General features: G+C 54.2%; 1 protein-coding gene across 15 annotated transcripts in view; it reads right to left on the reverse strand.

The window, feature by feature from the left end:
* Positions 1 to 8,424, reverse strand: part of LOC144231576 (uncharacterized) — a 150,874-nt gene that overhangs the window by 27,803 nt on the left and 114,647 nt on the right. Inside the window, exons 1-2 of one of the 15 annotated variants that reach the window (XR_013335106.1) lie at positions 723 to 880; positions 451 to 617 (exon numbers count right to left, since the gene is read on the reverse strand). The exons of 11 other annotated variants lie outside the window; for them this stretch is intronic. The gene's annotated coding sequence lies outside the window, so the exon portion shown is untranslated. Of the gene's footprint in view, positions 1 to 450; positions 881 to 1,761; positions 1,809 to 2,264; positions 2,397 to 8,424 lie in introns of those variants that run through there. 3 more of the 15 variants (XR_013335103.1, XR_013335108.1, XR_013335104.1) reach the window with 3 other exon arrangements.

Raw genomic sequence — 8,424 nt, forward strand, 5'->3', positions numbered from 1 at the left:
CTGCCAGTCCCCACCCCCATGCTGCTCCTCACACCTGCGGTTCGCCTGTGCACATGGGGCTGGGCTCCCTCCTCTGGCTGTAGCCTCGGTGGGTGGGGACACGTCCACCCCCCCACTGGTTGCCCCACCGTTCACAAGAGTCACAGGAAGAAAAAATAATCCCAGAACCGGAAAGAGACTCCAGCTGCTCAGGGGACATACGTGCAAAGTAAGAGTCAAAGAAGTGGGGTGAACCATCAGGGCAGGACCCTCCCCCACCAACCGGCGCCCTGACCAGAGACCCCACCGGCCTCTGCGTCTGGCCCAGTGTGGACTTCTAGGCTGATCAGCTTCCTCACCCAAGAGAGCAGCCCCTGGGGTCTTCCTCGTGCCCAAAACAGTGCCTGGCACACAGCAGGGCGTGGTATCGGTTTGTATATGGTATATATGTTAAATGAACCAGGAACTCACGGGAGAAGTATATGAAGTTAGCCTTAATATTGTAAATGCTGCTCAAAAACAGGAGCTGCCTTCTGAGCGGATCCCTCCGGGCTCTTACTTCTGGGATCTGCCATGTTTCTCCTCAGAGACGGCAGGAAAGGTGAGAGGGGCAGTCCTCGGAAACTTCCCAGGAGCCACTGCAACACAGGTAATGCGTTCACCCACCAGACCTCTCCCAAGGCTTACTGGGTCTGGACTTGGAGAAAGGCTCTCACTCTGGGGAAAGCAGGCAGTAAGCAAACCTGGGAGTGACTGAGGGGAGGTCAGGACCCAGACAGCAGAGGAGGGCACTGGAGTCGGCCTGGGGCAGGGGCAGGAAGCCTTCCTGGAGGAGGAGGCAGACCCTAGAACTTGAAACACACACAGGGGCTACCTCCAGGAGGAAGAGACTGCTGGGCCAGATGAGACCTCTATTTTGTAGGGGAAAGAGGGGAGCCGTGGGCCAGGTCAGACCTCCCGGATACACCCTCTCCCCCCCCACACCCCGTCTTCCCAGACCTCCTCAGTGGGGATCTGACACCAATCACATAACTGTAGTTCTCAGTCTGCTCCTCCGTTAAAGGACATTAAAATGGAGAAGATTCCCCCATTAGAGAGAACAAAAAGTCCAAGCCTGGAATTTAGGAGACCCAGGCCCTAGCTCCTCTGAGTCCCTCAGCTCTCTTGCCTATAAAATAGTCACAGCAAAACTAGATGATCTTTTTTTTAAGTTTATCCATTTATTCTGGGGGGGGGGCTCTTATGCTAGTGGGGGTGGAGCAGAGAGAGGGAGAGAGAATCCTAAGCAGGCTCCACACAATCAACGCGGAGCCCAATGTGGGGCTTGAACCCGCAAACCATGGGATTGCGACCCGAGCAGAAACCAAGACTCGGATGCTTACCCACCCAGGCGCCCCATAACTAGGTGACGTTTAATGCGGAAGCTGAACTAAAAAAACAGGGCGGGTAAATTACACCCATCCCAAGGTGCTGGCTTCCAGGTGAAGAAGGAACATACGTGTCGAAAGCCCCTCCAACCGCAAAGCAGAGCACGTGAGGGTAAGATGCGAGCACCTATCTCCCGGCGCATCAGCCACCGGACGTGCCCGCGCTCTGCTCAGGGCTCTACTCCCTTCGTCTCCTGGCCTCACAACAAACCTGTAATTCACAGACGTGCTCCGATGACACCCGCTTCACAGACCAAAATAAGAGGCTATATAACGTTAGCCGCTGCTGAAGCCAGGAGCCAGAGGCAGGCGAGGGTCCCCCAGAGCCCCCAGAGATCGCCCCCACTCATCCTACCCGGACTGGAAGCCGAATCCTAAGGGTGTGAAGCACAGAGGAACAGGCTTCGCCTCTCAGTTCTGCGGAGGAACCCACGCTGTTAGGTGGTTTTGAGAAAAGTATGACGGGGGTCAGGGGCACGTGGCTCCACCACGGTGGCACAGAGAAGGCTGTGGTCTTCAATCTGGGGGGCTTCAGGGCAGCTGCCCAGGAGAACCTCGACTCGCTGGTGCTGCTGGTCCCTGGNGTAGCTCCAGACCAGACTCAACCCGACCCCAGGCCCCGAGCCGCTAGATCATCTCTCCTCCACCTGTGCATGCACACACGCACACGCGCACACACACGCGCACACACACTGGTATTTCCTAGACAGTGCGAGGCACCAAATCCACGCGGGGGCTGCAGACACTGGCAGCACGGTGGACTCCTTCCCTCCTATAAGCCCCCAGGCCTGTCACACTCCTCGTTCAGGAGCCCTCTCTCCCTACTGGGACCCCTCTCCCAGGTCAGGCCCCTGTCACCTCTCTGCCCCGTCCGTATCTTGTCCCGGTCATGCAGCAAGGGCAAGCTTCCTGAGACGCCGACCTCGCTCTCGCGTCTGCACGACTCTCTGTGGTCCTCAGCACAAAGGTACACGGCCTTTCCAAGGACCTGCTCTCCTCTCCCCTCTCCCCTGCCCCCTCCAACGCAGAGCGTTCCTGCCGGGAGTCTATCCTCCAGGCTAATAGCTCCTTCCTTCCTTCCTCCTCCCCCAGTGCCTTCCTTCCTGTCCAGGTCCACACGGTGGGAAGCTGTGTGTGCCTGTGACAACCTGTGTCCCCAGCAGAGACTCAGACTCGCTACTGTGATTACGTGATGTCTCCTCCACATCTCCCCTGCCTGGAAACCTAGAGCTCCCCAAAGGAAGAGAGCATCCTGCTTACTTCTGTGCTCCCAGGATGCACCCCGGGCCTGGCCTGTAGTATATGCTCAGTTAAACAGCTGCAGAGAGAGGCGTGCACTGCAATGTGGAGTGTCCTAGGAAGCTGAAACAAGGCATCCCTATCGGGATTTTTTTTAAGAAAACAAACAACAGAAAAGGATTATCTATGCCTCAGTTACTGCATCTGCAAAGTGGAGACAGACTCCAGAACGGGGTGGACAGGAAGGAAGTACTCAAAGCAAGCCCCACAGAGGCCTCCAGTGATAAGTGTTCTCTTTTCCTATCTTCAGCTTGCTCATTTCCCTATCAGGGTGCATCCATCCAGGAGGCTCCTGGGTGACAGGCTGTGCCACGAAGATCCTATCTCTCACCAACTGAACTTCAAAAGCATCTTTATCTGCAGAACCCACCTCAAGGAAGGTTAATTCCTAGCTCCTCTCAGTAATCCTTTTATTCTTGGCCTGCCAGGCACGCCCGGCCAGCCTTATCGGCAACACCCCAAAGCTGTTGTCTTTCCAGGAAGGGTGTCTCCTATCTACAGACCTCCAGGAGGTGAAAGGAAGTGAGGGCCACCAAGGCGATCCTGGTTTCTGCAGCCTTCCTGCTGGGCGACCTGGGACCAAACGGCCCCTCGCTCGGGGGCTCACTTTCCCCCGTTTTCCCCTCTGCATAAGGACTCAATGCTCCTCCAGCTTGGAAAATGCTATAGTAGTAATAAGAAGAAGAACAGCAACGATAATAATTAATTATAATTTCAGGGGCTGGGCCAGATACGCTGAATTGATACTGTGACCGCCCGCGTTAATCCCTTCTGGCAAACGAGGGGGAACTGGTAAACAGAAAGACATCAGGGAGAGTTCCAGGAATTCTGTTATCCGGGTTTTGCTGCAGATGACAAAACAGCTGTGTGCAGGAGAGATCTTCTAAGAACTGCTGGCTGAACCTGCACAAGACCAGAGCAGCTACGGATACAGCAAGCAAGCACTAGGGACAGTTCCTTAAAGCCACGTCCCTGTCCCCAGGACCGGAGTTGACCCGAGTAAGAATTCTGCAGGGGCCTCTCCTGCATGCTGTTTTGGGGGCGGCGGGAAAGGGGTGAGAGCCTGGCAGAGAATCAAGGGCCCAGGCTCCCGTGGGGCTGGCCGCCTCAGCCTCACCTGCTCCTGGCATTGACCACCGGGCTTGCTCGCGGCCTCCTTGAACTTCAGACACTGAACAGCTTAACAGAACGTCGCCAGCAGTCTAAGGCGGGGCCTGGCATCCAGCGGACATCGGCTCCCTGCCTCCTTAAAGAGTTTGTCGTGAGCAGAGCAACTTTGGGTGCAGACATTGGACCTTTTAGCTACTGTATCTCCAGAATCTAGCAGTACTTGGAAGACAGCAGTTGTTTAATAAACGCTCAGTAAGTGCAGGATTGAAATGAAAACATAGATAGGAAGCCATCCGAGGACGGATGGGTGCAAAACACACTGAAATGCGAGCACTCAGTACGTCCCCTGGTACCCCCGCCTCTCTCCCTTAGAGCCACAGAGGCACCCGCCCTCCCCGCGGCCGGACACTTGGCCTCGAGGGGCAGTGTAAGGCAATGGCAAAATGTGAGGACCCAGGTCGACGGACAGCTTTCGGCCTTCATGCTACCAATTACAGGCTCTGTGAGCGCAACCTCCTGCGCCCTCAATGTCCCGTTGTGATGGCGGCTACTTTGCAGGGAGTTGTGAGGACTCCTGGAGTTAACATACCTAACGTGCTCAGAAGTGGGTTTGGGACAGTGATGCCCATGCCCTTGGCTGCGTGATCATCGTCCCTATTATTGCGATTCAGCAAAGGAGCACACGGGCATAGCCCTGGAGTCACTGAGCCCTGGCAGGCACACAGCCCTCATTCCAGATCACAGAGGTCAAGACACACTTGAACTTTGGACCTGGAAGCCTAAATCCCTGGGTCAAATCCTGGCTCTACCAGCTGTGGCCTTGGGCACATTCCTCATCTGGAAAGCAGATCTGTAAACTGGCTCTGTCTTCCCCAAGGGGAAGATCAAATAAAAGTGAAGGCATAAAGCTTGTTACAGTGGGTACCCTAGGCTCTAAATAATTCTATTATTTAAATGAATGAATTACAGGGGCACCTGGGTGGCTCAGTTGGTTGAGTGTCCAACTTCAGCTCAGGTCATGATCTCGCGGTTCATGGGTCAAGCCCCACGTCGGGCTCTGTGCTGACAGCTAGCTCAGAGCCTGGAGCCTGCTTCGGATTCTGTGTCTCCCTCTCTCTCTGCCTGTCCCCATGCTTGCACTTGGTCTCTTAAAAATAAACAAACATTAAAAAAAAAAATTAAGGACAAAAAAGCAACATTGAGAAGTATACCCCACAACTCATTTTCCCCTGCCTGACCACACCATCGCCTGCTTGTGTGCTGCTCTGAGGATCACAGTGCATTAGCTGCACAATGTATGCTGCTACCTTGGAACAAGATAAGTACTGGCTTAACCACACACCAGAGCATGGGCAATGAAGCCAGACTGCTTGGGTTTGAATCCCAGCACTGCCATATAAAAGCTGTGTGACCTTGGACAAATGTATTGACCTCTCTGTGCCTCCATTTGCTTAGCTATAAAATGGGGATACTGGGTCACCTGGGTAGCTCAGTCTGTTAAGTATGTGACTCTTGATTTCGGCTCCGGTCATGATCTCATGGTTTGTGAGTTCAAGCCCCACATCGGGCTCTGTGCTGATGGTGCACAGCCTGCTTGGGATTCCGTCTTTCCCTCCCTCTCTCTCTCTACCCCTTCCTCCACTTGTGTGTGCATGCACGCTCTCCCTCTCTCTCTCTAAACGTAAATAAATACACTGAATACAGTTCTGTTTTAAATGGAAATATAAGCAGCACCTGCCTCTGACCAATGAGCGCCTTTCCGAGCAGGGCAACCCTCAGTAGGAGGTGAGCTATACACACACTCAGACGAAGAGGGCCATCTCTGGACAAGGTGGGGAAAGGGGAAGAGAAAGAGTGTTTGGCTGGCTGTTCCCAGGCACTGTCACTCCCCAGCCTCGGGCTCTGGAAAGGGAGTCGTGGGGTATCACTGGGGAGGAGCAGTGGACGTACCGAGCAGAGCAGAAGGAGGGGCGGGGAGGGGCCGGCAGATGCTCCAGGCCTCTGTCGTGGACGCCGCTCCCCACATCACCCCAGTGGGAAAATACGACGGCACACCTGTATCCCTGTTTTGTCGATGGGGCTCCCAGTGGCTGAACAACTTGTTCAAAACACTCTCCCGTGTGACCGGGCAGGGGGTGCTGGGACGGACTGAGCTGTGTGGCCCCCAAGAAGTCATTGCTCCTGAGTTTGGGTCCCTTCACCTGTAAAATGGAGACTATGCCCCGTTCTCCTGCAGAAGACACATTTAAAACCCAAGTCAGAAGAGGGGTTCGTGTGATAAATTGCTACTGTGTGCTGTTCTCCGTGCCGGGGAGCAGAGTGTGGATTTTGCCAGTCCATCAGCTGTGCAACCTTGGCCAAGTTACTTGACGTCTCTGAACCTGAGCATCCATATTTGCAAAACAGAGATGATAATAGCGAAGATCAAAGTAACAGTGGTTGAAAAAGCTCTTTGAAAAGCACTAACACCATGCACACCAGGCCAGTAATACTAGTTAACTTTTATAGACACGGATAAAAAATAATAATGTTCATGACGATGGTAATAACACTTTCTTCCATGAGAACATGGCCTATGAAATGGCCATTCTTTTAAAAAGCCAGTAACTGAATAACAAGAAGGAGCTTCTACAGGTAAAGTCAAGTTCTAGCTCAGGTTCAAAGCATACCCTGTTTTCAGCTTGAGCAGAAATTTGTCAGACTTAGTGAAAAAACCCAAAAACTGAGGTCTGGGTCTTCCCTCTGCCCGGGAAGATGGACGAGGTGGCCATGCTCCCCCCGCCATAGCTCCCTGCCTGTCCCTGCACCGTCTGGAAAGACAGACCGGGCTCTGTCCAGAGCAAACACGGTGGCCTGCCGCTCCTTCCCTTCCAGCCAAGAGACAGCCTTTGATGGTGCTGGATGGGGAGGGGCGGCCCACCCAAGGCCACAGCTACCGCCCCGGCCCCGGCAGCCTGGCTCAGCACCGGCCTTCCTGGGGGACAAGCACTCGGGCTCACCCCCAGAGCAGCTGAGCGCTGGCGCCAGAGCCAGGGCTCCCCCCACTCGAGCCTGGGCCCCAGACATCCTTCTCGAATTCCACTTTAACGCACTGTAACTGTTGACTTGTGTGTCTACAACCCTGGACATCTCCAGGGACACTGTCCCAGGCGATCTCTATCAAGACACGGTGCGGCGCAGGGTCTAAATTCACCCCTCGGGGCCCCAGGTTGGAATCCTGAGGTCGAATCCAGCCCTTGCACAAACTAACTGGGCGCCTTGGGCAAGTTACTAACTTTCTTTGAGCTTAGATTTCCATCTGCAAGACAGAATGATAACACAGACTCTGGTGCACAGTTCCAAACTCTCAGAGGTTTTCAAGATCAACACGTTTTTGGTGATTCTGAAGTTTGACTTGAATGAACGGGAGGCTATTTATTGGTTTTATTTGTCCCACTTGGTATGAAAGTTAACAGTCTCCCGATAGAACCCTCAGGGCTTTGTTGATGGCCCTGCCACGGACCCTCCGTGTTACCAGTCTGCTGGCACGCGGTGACGAAAAGCCACCAATTGCGTGGCTTTAATAACAAAAACGTAATCCCTCACAGTTCTGGGGGCCGGCCGGAAGTCCAAAGTCAAGGTGTGGGCGGATCTGGTCCCTTCTGAGGGGTGTCTCTCGGTGACTGCACACGGCCACCTCCTTGCCGTGTCCTCACACGGCCCTTCGTGTGTGTGCACCTCCCTGATGTTCCCGTGTGGGTCCAGATTCCCCAGGCAGGCTGGATCAGGGCCTGCCCTAACAGCCTCACCTAACCTAATCTCCCCTTCGGAGCCCCCACCTCCAGGGGCGCATCCGACTCGGATTCAGCTCAGGGCATGATCTCACCATTCATGAGTTCGAGCCCGGCACAGGGCTCTGTGCTGGCAGTGCAGAGCCTGCTTGGGATCCTCTCTCTCTCCCTCTCTCTGACCCTCCCCTGCTCGGAGAGTCTTTCTGTCTCTCTCTCAAAATAAATGGACTTAAAAAACAACATGAAAGGTACTACGTCAGAATACAGCTCCCTCCTGAGGTGCTGGCCAACAGTCTCCGGGGGGTGTGCTGAAGAACAAACGCACTAACACGCACAGAACGTGGGCCCAGGCCCCACACGCGGCACCTCCCACTGGGTGGGACTCGGGGACACCACACGATGACAAGCAGCACTTGCTGAGTCCAAGTCGCAGAGGAGACACACCCATGCTAGATGCTAGTTCATACTGGGTTTGCCGGGCCTCCTTCACCTCTGAGAAGGATTCTCAAAGAATGTTCTGAGCCCCGCAGGCAGACAGAGCACGACCGAGGGCCCAGCGTGGCCTTGGAAGGCAAGTCTCCTTTTCGGTCCTTGCCAAGGAATGACAAAAGCTTATTTTTTGTTTTTATTTTTGCATGTGTTTGTGGTCTGTTTTCTAGTAACGAACTAACAGTTATTTGAGATTATTGTATTTGATGTTTGCTGGGGGTTTTCTCCAAAGTCCCGCAGCCACGCCCCTTGGCCAAGCTCTGCTTTTGTGTCTTCTGCAGCTGGAACGGCGTCACAAAGAAGGGGTGTGCCAGGCAGCTTCTGACCCATCTATGTGTGCTGTAGTCAAA

Source organism: Crocuta crocuta, unplaced genomic scaffold (genome assembly GCF_008692635.1).
Source record: "Crocuta crocuta isolate KB4526 unplaced genomic scaffold, BGI_CrCroc_1.0 scaffold260, whole genome shotgun sequence".
NCBI classification, from domain to species: Eukaryota; Metazoa; Chordata; class Mammalia; order Carnivora; family Hyaenidae; genus Crocuta; species Crocuta crocuta.